The sequence below is a fragment of the Psammomys obesus genome, unplaced genomic scaffold (assembly GCF_907164565.1).
Source record: "Psammomys obesus unplaced genomic scaffold, mPsaObe1.curated_primary_1811, whole genome shotgun sequence".
Taxonomy (NCBI): Eukaryota; Metazoa; Chordata; class Mammalia; order Rodentia; family Muridae; genus Psammomys; species Psammomys obesus.
Window position 1 is genome coordinate 4,881,695 of NW_026596147.1, and position 12,385 is coordinate 4,894,079.

Sequence of the window (12,385 nt, forward strand, 5' to 3'; positions counted from 1 at the left end):
TATTTAAGGTTTATTGAAATTATATGCTGCCAGTAACACTGCACTATTCCTTGTAACTTATTAATAGTTTTTCTTCTATTTTGAATTAGCAAAATACTTCCCTCTTATGCTTATTGTCTACAGACACACAACCTATTGTGTATCAACAACAGAGCTGAGGGAGTTAGGATTTGTCAAAAGATTTAGTCTGTTTTAGCAATGGATATGAGTTAGGAGTTTTGAGGGGGTGATTTTTTTTTAATATAACAGTATGTTATTTTCTAGGGAGTCCATTGAATTATAGGAACTATTTGTTCTGTATGTATACGAAGCAATTAAAATAATTAAAAGTAATGATGTTGCTTTAATTCTGGAAGAGACTTAGACATATGTATCCGTAACCAAAAAAAAAAAAAAAAATGCAATTGAGAAAGACATCTTATGGTGTTGTTCATTGTATAGGTAATTCATAGGAGTATAGGGAAGTTAATTAAAATCATCCATGGTTCTGCAGTTGAATCAGCAGTTAATTTGAGGACAGAGGAGGCAAAGTGGTGCCTGGGTCCTAAGTGACTTCTTCCCTGCAAATGAACCAGGAGGTGTGTATGTGGCAGCTGGACTAAGCCTTGAAATATTATGAGGAAGAGAATGGATCACCACTTTAAGAGAATATTAACAATGATTTGAAATGCTAAGGTGTATTTTAAAAGACATTTTGAAGCAAACCCATTTTCACATTTTCAAAGACTGTCATAATGGTTGTGTTGTACTCAGCCTGTTCCTAGGACAAGACCAGATCCATTGTACTTCCTGTGTGATGGGATGATATGAAGTTCTCAGGAAGAGCTAAGTAAACTCTCAAGGCATTCATTCTCTGACTTGACTTCAAGCAATCAAAAAGATGTTTGGTTACTCTCCTATAAGAAAATTGTTGAGAAAAGAAAAAAGAAATGATAGATTTGGAGAGATGAACTTATTCAGTTAAGAACTATCAGTCTCATCTAAGTGTTATCTGTTCTACATGGAAGAATGAAATGATAAATAAAACAGTATATTTTTTTAAAATGAAGTGATAAGTATAGTATGAAGAATAAGAAAACAAAATAATTAGAGAAGAGAGTTAAATGGAATAGAAAGGTAGGCTGGAAAAGGTTGATTTTTACTTACCAAGGTAAATTTCCTGCTGTATCACAGCTTCAAACATATGAATAAACTTGACAGAGACTTGAGAGCTGGGATTGGGAATCTACTCAGCAGCTACAGCAATTTTCTAGAGAGGAGTAGATGATAGCTTCCATCAGGTTCACACAGCTGAGAGATGAATGTATTGCAGAAATATGTCAGAAGACCAAGCAGATAGATTGCTTGATGGTGTGGGTGTAGAACGTGAGAGGAAGATGTGTGATCTTAGTAACTCTCATACTTTGTTCCTGAGAAATCAAAAGACTGGAATTCTCATCAGGATGGATGGGGAAGATTGGAAATTGGATTCCACTTAAAATTTTCCAGATTGTTATGAAATAAAGCATTCCAAAATTGAGTGGCTATAAGGAAAAAAGATCACATATTCTTTCTTGTTTGACTGAATTGGTTTCAGTTGATGGAACCAAGCTCACTGGAGTGGGCTCTAGGGTTTGGACAATTTTTAGTTGGCAGATGTCCATGTCTTTTATCTTCAGACCAGCAAGAGTGAGGTGGGGATGCTTTCGTGTAATACAGAAACATGATGTGAATTTGGAAGACAAGAAGACTTAATTTTTTGTTTGTTTGTTTTTTATAACCAAGGTTCAGAAACATCACCGCTTTATTTATGACCACCCCATTCACCAGAGAAAGTCACATGGTCAAGGCCAAATTCAGAACTCCTCGTAGCTAAAGTAACTACAAGGAAATCATAACTTAAAGACCAGCTTGGCCAACTTAGCACAAAAATAAAGTGAATGGAGAGATGGCTCAGCAGTTAGGAGCACTTTTGGCTCTTTCAGAAGAATGGCATTTGTTATCTAGCACCCCTCTCAGGTGGATTATCACCATCTAAAACTCCATCTTCAGGAGATCTAATGCCCCTGGGTTCTGCAGATAGCTGCATGCATGTGCAACAACTACACACACACACACACACACACACACACACACACCACACAACATATGAACACACACAACTATATATATTTTAAAGTCTTTGTGTAAAATTATGGTATTTCTACTGTCCCTTTTTTTTTCTATCTGCCCTAGCTCCCAAATACATAACACAGAGATCTACTAGATTTATTAAACAAGCGTTAAGTTCTATAACTGGGCAATTCTAACCCAATTCTTCTAGCCTGGCTCCCTCCCAGCCACATGCCCTTTAACTTTCCATCTCAGGCTTGCCTTGGCTGCTGCAACCCTCTGCCCTCATGGCAAACTCCTCATGGTTCCTTCTCCCTTTTTCCCCTCTTCCTTCTCTCCCTCTTTCCTCCTCTTCTGAGACCTCCTGACTGGGAATGGAAGTCCTGCCTTCTCTCTCCAATCATTGACTCATAAACTTCTTTATTAACCAACCAGAGATAACGGCTAGCAATTTTTACATAACATTTAGACAGGATAGAAATGTTAATGCCCACTTCTAGTCTGCAACCAGATCTTGGGGCACAGAAATGAGCCTCTGAACACACAGTACACAAGACCATCCCCCAACATATTTGTTTATTTTAAAAATGAATTTAATGTGAGTGAGACAGAATTTCAGTTTTAGAGCACATGTTTATCGAGTTACTCAGAGCACCAGATTTAATCATAAGAAGACAAGACCAGATTTAATCTAGAAGACCAAAACTAAGGATTGTTAATTGAAGTTAGCAATGTGGGGAGATCACTGCTGACAATGATGATTGTGTCTCTATTGGAGTGGCAATGCAAAGTTAAGATTGAAGTGAATTTTTAAAAACGCAAAAAGGACCTCCACTTAAGTGGGGAGCAGCCTTACCAGTCCACAGAGGAAGACAATGAAGCCAGTCCTGATGAGACTCTGATAGACTAGGGTCATATGGAAGGGGTGGAGGACCTCCCCAATCATTGGCGTGGAGGAGGCACATAGGAGAAAAAGAGTGAGGGAGGGTGGGATTGGGAGGGAATGGGGGAGGGGGCTACATCTGAGATACAAAGTGAATAAACTGTAATTAATAAAAATAAATTAAGAATTAAAAAGAAATACCTTAATGTACAAAAAAAATAAAAAAAGAAAATTAAATAATTTAATTTAATTTCAGGGATTTTTTTTTTCTACATAGGGCAACAAGAAAAGTTTACAGAATGTAAAAGGGTAAAGAAACTAACAGTTTGGAGGAGGCAGGAAAGGAGGACTGTAATAGATGCAACAACAACAGAAACACTGACGAGCATGAAGTGAGGGAGGATCGTTAGAGCAATGAGCTGAGAACTAATGGAATCTAGTTAGTTAACATGAGGCTTGCTTAGAAGACCACGGAGGATTCACTCACAGTAGTTAATCTTGAATGGTTCAAGCCCTTCCCCTGATGATGTTTGTCATTGTATCATAAGGAGGGTTACTGACGAAATCTAGTGGGTAGAGACCAGAAATCCTGCTAAGCATCACACAGTGAAGAGCACATCTTCCCACATTAGTTACTGCAAAGTGGTCCTTTACTGTGTCCTCTTAATAGACACAGGTGCACATCGTCCTGGAGTATCTATGCTAGATGGGCATAAATAGAAACAGAGATAGCAAGAGAAGTTTTGCTAGGGAGGTAGCCTGGAAAAGAGAAAAAAAGAACTGAAAAAGTCAGTAAGAGAATGGCTGTAAGAAGACAGGTCATTTCAATCTCAGATATGTAGAGAAATTAGAAGAAAGAATACAAGAAACAAAAAAGTGAATCCTTTAGTGAAATACACTTCTAATGAGGTGAAGGGTTTGTGGTTTAGAAGATGCATTCTAGAGTAAGGGAAGTTGATGGCAAAAGCACACCTGGTGCTTCCCATTAAGATTATGAAAAATTTGTATTTATCAGTAATGATGTCTTAGATATGAAAATGGAAGATAATCCATAAATCGGGGAGGACATAGGAGTACATAAGGGAAGTCAAAGAACGAAACAGCCCTACTTTAGATTGTCTTTATTGCAATCACTGAGTGTTGGGGTAAGAGAGAGATGACTCCTTCGGTAATTCAATTACCTTGCAAGCATGAGGAACCAACTTTGATTCTCAGAATTGACATTAAGATGATAGGTAATTGGAATTGTAATCCCAGGGCTAGGTTGCCTAAAATAGATAGATTACTATGGGTAAAATTTAGGCCAATGAGAAACTCAGAATCAAAGAAGGTAGGGATTCCTGAGGATGACCTATGAGGTGGTTTTCAAGCCTATCCTATGGGCATCAGTTCATATTCATGAACCCCATATCTCACACACATTAGCATAAAAGTAAAGAAAGAGAAAGAAAGAAAGAAAGAAAGAAAGAAAGAAAGAAAGAAAGAAAGAAAGAAAGAAAGAAAGAAATCCCTATGCACAATGAAAGTATCCTGTTAGAAGGAAAGTTAGTAAGCAAGTAACTAAAATCTTCTAGGAATGAGGGTATACACTGAAAAAAGACACATGAGTGCAGTCAAAAGTCACCTGATGATAATAACCCTAATCCAGGACGCTTTAGGGAAGATGGAAAGAAAAGCAATGGGAAATGTCTGTAGAGCAATTCCCTACTGGCAGGCTAATTAAATGACATTTGAGGAACAAAACCAACCATGTCTTAAAAAGGTGAAGGGAGAGCCAACAATTTAACAGAATTGCAGAGAAATTCACTTACCTGCCAACTCTACTAAGAAAAGTTCTAAAAATCAGATTTTCACATTAACCTGGCTTGAGTTACACTTCTATCCCTGGCCAGTTTCTATGTCCACGAGAGTAAGGTCTTGAATTTGACAGTGTTCACGTGTTCCACATTTCCCATGCTAGAGTTAAATATGAAAGTTGTTAAAGACAAAGGGAATGGAGTAGAGCTAAATTAAGCCAAAGTAATGGGACCTCAAAAGAATGCCATTTTCTTTTTAATTTATTATTATCAGTTATTATAATTTATTCCACTGATAGGGAGATCCTCCTCCCCATCTCTTTGAACCAAGCCTATCAGGTCTCATCAGGACTGGTTTCAGTGTCTTCCTCTGTGGACTGGACTCCCTGCACCCCCAGGGAGAGGTGATCAGAGAGCCTGTCACTGAGTTCATGTCAGAGAAAGTCCCTGCTCCCTTACTAGGGTCTCCACTTGGAGACTGAGTCTATGGACTACATCTGAGCTGGGTTTTTAGGTCCTCTCCTTGCATTGTCCTTGGTTGGGGTATCATTCTCTTCAGGGTCCCCAGGGCTGAGTTTTTATGGCTCTGTTGGTCTTCTTTTGGAAGTTCTGTCCCCCTTAGGTCTTTCTATCTTCCTCTTCTTTCCTAATATTCCTTGCACTCTGCCAAAGTTTGGCTATGAGTCTCAACCTCTGCTTTGATACCTTGATCAGTAGAGTCTTTCAGAGATTGTCTGTGGTAGGCGCCTATCCTCTTCCCTGTCTTCTGCTTCCAATGCCTAGCATGTCTGTCATTCTGAATGAGGATTGAGCATCTTCCCTAGGGTCTTCCTTGCTGTTCAGCTTATTTAGGAGTATAGATTTTAGTATTTTTAGTCTATATTTTATGTCTGATATCCACTTATGAGTGAGTATATACCAGCTGTGTCTTTCTGCTACTGGGTTACCTCATTCAAGATGATCTTTTCTAGTTTCCACCATTTGCCTACAAATTTCATGATTTCCTTGTTTTTAATAGCTGAGTAGCATTCTATTGTGTAAATGTACCACAATTTCTGTATCCATTCTTAGGTTGGGGGACATATAGGTTGTTTCAAGATTCTAGCTATTATGAATAGAGCTGCTATGAACATGGTTGAGCAAATGTCCTTGTTGAATACTTGAGCATCTTTTGGATATATGCTTAGGAGTGGTATAGCTGGATCTTGAAAGAATTTAAGGGATATATATTGTAGTACTATGATAAATGTAAAAATATATGGAAGCAAACTGTTAATGCATTATTATCTCATTTAAGAGATGAGAGACAGAGAAAGAAAGAAAGTAGTAAACAATTTGCAAAGTACAGTTAAAGCCTTCATTCTTGAATTTATGGATCCTAATACTTTATCGAGTGTTCTCATTCTGTGTACTCCACCTTTAAATTGGAAGAGGTTATTATGTCATACTAACTTCCCTTCTTTCATATGATTCCTGTACAAGAACCAAATATATCAGGACACAGGGTCTTTTCTGAGACTGACACTCAACCAAGGACCATCTATGGATATAACCTAGAACTTCTGCTCAGATGTGGCCCGTGGTAGCTCAGTAACCAAGTAGTTTTCCAAAGTAAGGGGAACACGGACTATTTCTAACAGGATCTCAAGGGCAGGCTGTTTGACCCTCCCCCCCCAGGGGAGGAGCAGTCTGTTAGGCCACAGAGGAGGACTTTGCAGCCAGCCCTGAAGGTACCTGATAAAACAGGGTCAAATGAAAGGGGAGGAGGTCCTCCCCTATCAGTAGACTTGGAAAGTGGCAGGGAGGAGACCAGGGAGGGAGTGCGGGGTTGGGGAGGGAATGAGGGAGCAGGATACAGCTGGGACACAGAGTTAACAAAATGTAACTAAAAAGAAAAATAAAATTTAAAAAAAAAAAGAAGAAAAAAAATAAAATAAAATAGTCAGGTATGTCACAATAATAACCCTAAAAAAAAAAAAAAAGAGGTTATTATGGTGGGCATAGCCTGCATTAGTTCCTGTCCCTATGGAGCTGATAAGTTGAGAAGTATTCAATTTAATGTAGGGAGGTAGCTATGCTATCGAGTATATCTACATCTCTTAAGTGAAGCAGAGTTGAACACTATTTCTCAGTCAACATTTAGAAAAGAAACTGGTTGGCCAGGTTAAATCACAAATACTTTTGGAAAAGAAATGCAAGCCTAATTCCTCTGTATAAAAATTTTACCAAGTTTCATTGAGTTTGCATACTTCTTTTTTGTTTGTTTTGAGATAGAATCACATAGTCTAGACCACTTTGGTCCCCACCCCACAAAAATCTGCTGGGATGAAAGTACAAAGCCCAGTTCAGCATGTTTTCTCAGTTTTAATGATCAATTTTTGAGGAAAAGTTAAGAAAAATTGTTTAGCTTCTCATCCTTCAGAAGGGTGAACAGTGTAGACATCAGAAGTGGGAGAAGACAGGGAACAGGACAGGAACCTACCACATAGGGCCTTTGAAATAATCTGCCCAGCAGGGCATCAAAGCACATGCTAAGACTCACAGTCAAACTTTGGGCAGAGTGCTGGGAATCTTATGGAAGAAGAGGGAGATAGAAAGACCTGGAGGTGACTGTAACTCCACAATGTCCAACAGAACTAAAATATCAGGGCTCAGGGAGGCCTTCAGAGTCCAATACTCCCAACCATAGACCATGCATGTCGAGGAGGATTTAGATCCCCTGCACAGAGGTAGCCCATGGCAGCTCAGCCTCCAAGTGGGTTCCCTAGTAAGGGGAGCAGGGATGTTTTTGACATGGAATCAGTGGCTGGCTGTTTGTATACCTCCCCCTGGGGGCGGGGTGCAACCTTGCTAGACCACAGAGGAAGAGGATTCAGCCAGTCCAGAAGAGACCTGATAGGCTAGGGTCAGATAGTAGGGGAGGAGGACCTCCCACATCAGTGAAGGAGGAGATAGGCATAGGGGAAGAAGAAGGAGAGAGGATGGGATTGGGAGGTGATGAGGGAGGGGGCTACAGCTGGGGTTCAAGGTGAATAAATTGTAATACATGATAAGTCAATAAAAAAAGAAAAATTGTACCAGAGAGTTAAATGAAGTTAATGTATAAAATGAAATTTAAATTCATGGGGGAAAAAATGACAGAATCGAAAAGGAGAAAGTTAACAAAACGTGTTATCTCATTAATCTGAAAGAAGAATATCAGCATTTGTGAATGGCTAGGTCTCTTCATTTGGCTATCACCACATAATTAAATGGTTTTTCACCATAACGCTTAAATTCAGGTAGAATTTCTGTTCTTAATTAGTTGGCTAGTTTGCTATGTAACTCCAACAGCCCTGAACCTTGGTGAATATAATACACAAATTACAAGCTAACGTGTAACATTAGTTATCACTCTTACTATGGACCTATTATGTCATATGCATATATATGTGTACGTGTATATCATTAGCCAGGACAGTTTTGTGCATGTATGTGAAGGATGTGTGTACATGTTGCATGCCTGTGGGCACATGCTTGTATATGGAGGGTTGGTATAGGTGTCTAGTGTTTCCTCCATCGCTGTCTACCTTATCTGTTGAGAGAGAATGTCTCATTAATCCTGGAGCTTGCTGTTTTAATTAGTCTGGTTAGCCAGCTTGTTTCTATAAGTTCATCTTCCTGCCTTCATAGTTCTGTGATAGCAGTCAGACCTCCACATATATCTGGCCTTTACCTGGATTCTCGGAACCGGAAATCTGGTCTTCACATTTGCACAGCAAACATTTTACCCACACAGCTCTTTCTCTAGCCCGACCCAGAATATATATATGTGTGTGTGTGTATACATACATACATACATACATACATATATATGTACATATATATGTATATATATTATATATATTTTTAAGGTGTATGTATTGTATATTAATTTCTAGCCTTGAGAAGCATGTTGGTTCCTGGGAGTTTGTGTTTACCATGACTTTATTGGCAGACTCTTTTGAGGAGTGAGCACACCTGCTCCTAAGAATTGTAATACAACAACGAGGAATCAAAGTTCTCCATCCAAGCCTTTCACTTTTTGTGGTCGGTGCTAGAGCTTCAGTATAGTGATTCCATACACATTTCCCACAGATCTCTCCTTCAGTAATCTGCTGCTGTGAGCAGTGGAAGTGAGAAATGTTTGAACGGACTGAGAAAGCTGTGAATCCTAAGCAGAAACGAAACTGTCTCAGGCCCTACAGACAAGTGTGATGAGAATGGCTATTTACCTTTTTTTAGGAATGGGTTGTTAAATTGGAAGGTGTGTGTCTTTATAATATATTAATGTAAGGCTTTCCTAAGTAAATTAGAATTTCCAGTTGACTGTGAAAGAATAAAACTTCAAAATCATTTGGAGTAGAAAATCTATAATTATCTCAATCCTATAATTCCTATAAAACTTTATTCATATTGGCAGAAACAGAGACTTTAGACTGATGTACAAAAAACAGAGTGATGAATGTGTGTTTGTTCGTGTGTGTGTGTAAATATATATATATATATATATATATATATATATATTACATGCCACACACAATACAGCCCTAGTAAATAAGTAATAACATAACCTATTTTTCTTATTTCACAGGGAAGGTTTTCAAAGATCCCAAATGGGTTCCTGAATCTAAAAATATGACTAAATTCTCTATATTTGATGTTTCATCCTATACAGACACTTATATGTTGAAATTCAACTTATCAGCTCATCACAGTAAAATATAAAAAAATGCAAAAGAAAAAAGTTTAAGAATATATTATAACAGAGTTTATTTTAAAACTACTAAGTGTTTATTTCTGGAATTGCCACTTACTATTTCAGACCAGAGTGAGCCTTGAGTCACTGAAACCTTAAAAGTGAAGTTGCAGATAAGGAGGATGACTGTATAATTCAAATAGACATAGTAATTATTACATGTAATTAATTTAGTCTGATGTGTTTCATGCCTTTCATATTTTTAAATTCCAATGTGTACGTTGCTATATTTTTGCAATACTTTAGCATCATCGTTATCTTATAATTAACATATCATAAAATTAAACTCATGAAGTTTAAAGTATGGTTTAATTAACGTTTGTACAAGTATTATCAATATTTAGAAGAAACTTTAAACTAAGCCCTCAGATTCTGAGTGTCCACGCATAACTTTCTGCCCCATCACTCACAGTCTTTTTCTCTATGCTAACATATTTTCTGTCTTAATAAATTTGCCCATTTGAAACTTTTTTATATTAACGGAGCGGCGCACTCCGCAGACATTTGTGAGTGACTACTTTTATTTAGCGCGGTGTCTTTAGTGTCCATCCACGTTGCAGTATGTAACTGTACTTCCTCTTTTTATCTGTCAAGGGATAATTGAGTATACAGAAGTGCCATGTCTTATTTTTTCACATGTTAGTTAAGAGATGTTTGTGAAAATTCCACTTCATACAGCATTGGAAAATGCTGCTGTGAACACTCATCTAACAAATATTGTATGCACATGCTTTAATATCTCATGGGTCCCATTGGATCCAAGCGCAGTTTGTCTTAGGATTTCTATAGTGGATTGACAGTTAAATTTACATAAACATGACATGCCATGCTAACAGAAATAAGATCATACAATCTTATGATTGATGTTGAAACAAATTTAATCAAGTTCAGTACTGTTTTAATTTAACAATCAATAAAATTCTTAATCAGTTATGAATCAAAGAGAACTTCTTTATCTTATTCTCCCGCATTCCCAATGCGGAAAACTAAAAATTTCCAATCATAGTCCCTTTTATGATGCTAAACAAAATACTTGAGAATGAAAAGTTTTTACATGGCCAAAATCTATTTTTTTATGATGCTGGGATTTGAAAGGTCAAAATCAAGGTATGGGTACTGCTTTCAAAACAGACCCTGAACACTGTGTCAGAACACTCAGTCTCTTTTAGAACTATGATTAATAATGGATATTACTTGCTATTACAAATGAGTTTTAACAGTGACATTTCCATATACTCATGTAACATCCTTTGACCCCATCCTCTTTCCTGACTACCTCTTATCCTCTCTCTTCCCTCTCTCTACTCAGTCCTTTTCTCCCTCCTTTGTACTTTTACTTTTGTTTTGTAATTCTAGCTTCTTAAGACAGAAAGCATGTATGACCTGTCTTCTTATATTTGACTTTTTTCTGTTGCCAATTTCCTTTCAAATGAAATTACTTAATGATTCACAATTTACTAATAATTCATTATGTATGTAGATCATATTTACTCTACTCATTCATCCATTGATGGTCACCCAAGATTATTGCATAGCTTGCCTATATCAAATATCTCAAATCTCTTTAAGAGACCTTTGAAAAAATCTCTTTATGAGAAATTCATTTTCAGGTGTTACTCTTCTAAAGATGAATCTCTAAATTATTACAGAGATTACAAAGTTTCAATACCTGGATTGTGTGGGCCGCTTTAGACCATATGACTTGCCAATTTTATTTTCCCAGTCCGTTTCAAACATCTCAGCTTCTCAGTAACACTACCGTCTCTGATCAGGCCCCATCAATTCCTATATCTACCGCAGGCATGTTTTCATGTTTTCTGAAGTTGTCCAGATTAATTTCTTTCTCCTTTCACTACCCACAAGGACAGCCTTCAAATGTACATTGGGTTTTGTCACTATTCTTTCCAAAAATCTCAAAATATTTTTATTTGTCTTCCTGAATAAAAAAAAAAAAGTGTGAGGGGGTGTGAACGGCCTGTCTCTGTGCCCATTGCATCTGCCCACACCCTGTCATGCTGTTTGACCTGTTTCCATTTGGACCTCTTCAGACATACCAGTTTCTGACCAGGATAAGGGTTTCTCAGATGTTTGCTCCTCCACGTTTGGCTGGTTAATAAAAGAAATTTTCACAGGGCTCTTACCATTCTAAGAGTGTAGACTCTGCTTTCTTGTTTTTTATGATACAATTTTTGGAGGTATTAAGTAGACCAGGTTCATAATCTATAAAATAATTATTATAGTAAGTTTCATAATTTATTTTTCTTTTTTAACTTTTTATTAATTACACTTTATTTATTTTGTATCCCCCCATAAGCCCCTCTCCCCTCCCCTCCCGATCCCACCCTCCCTCCCCTTTCTGCATGCATGCCACTCCCCAAGTCCACTGATAGGGGAGGTTCTCCTCTCCTTTCTGATCTTAGTCTAACAGTTCTCATCAAAAGTAGCTGCATTGTCCTCTACTGTGGCCTGGTAAGGCTGCTCCCCCCTCAGGGAATTTATTTTTCTTGATTTATAAAATTTATATGTGGTGATTAAAGATAGCAAATAAATATATAAAGGTAAAAAAGAAGAAAAAAACCTGTAATGTAATCCCCTAAAAGGAAGATTTCAGTATTACTTACTTTCATAACCTATGACATTACAGTTCTTTTATATACTACAACAATCATGGTAGTAAGCCTATAGCAATATATCATTAAGAACTATCAGAGTATTTTATTTTTGATATAAAATTTATTTTGAATTGTTCTGTTATAAATTATTATAATGTAATAACTTCAGCTGGTATTTTCTAGCTGTGTATATTCTAGTTCAAAACTGTACAATTTTCAAGTAAAT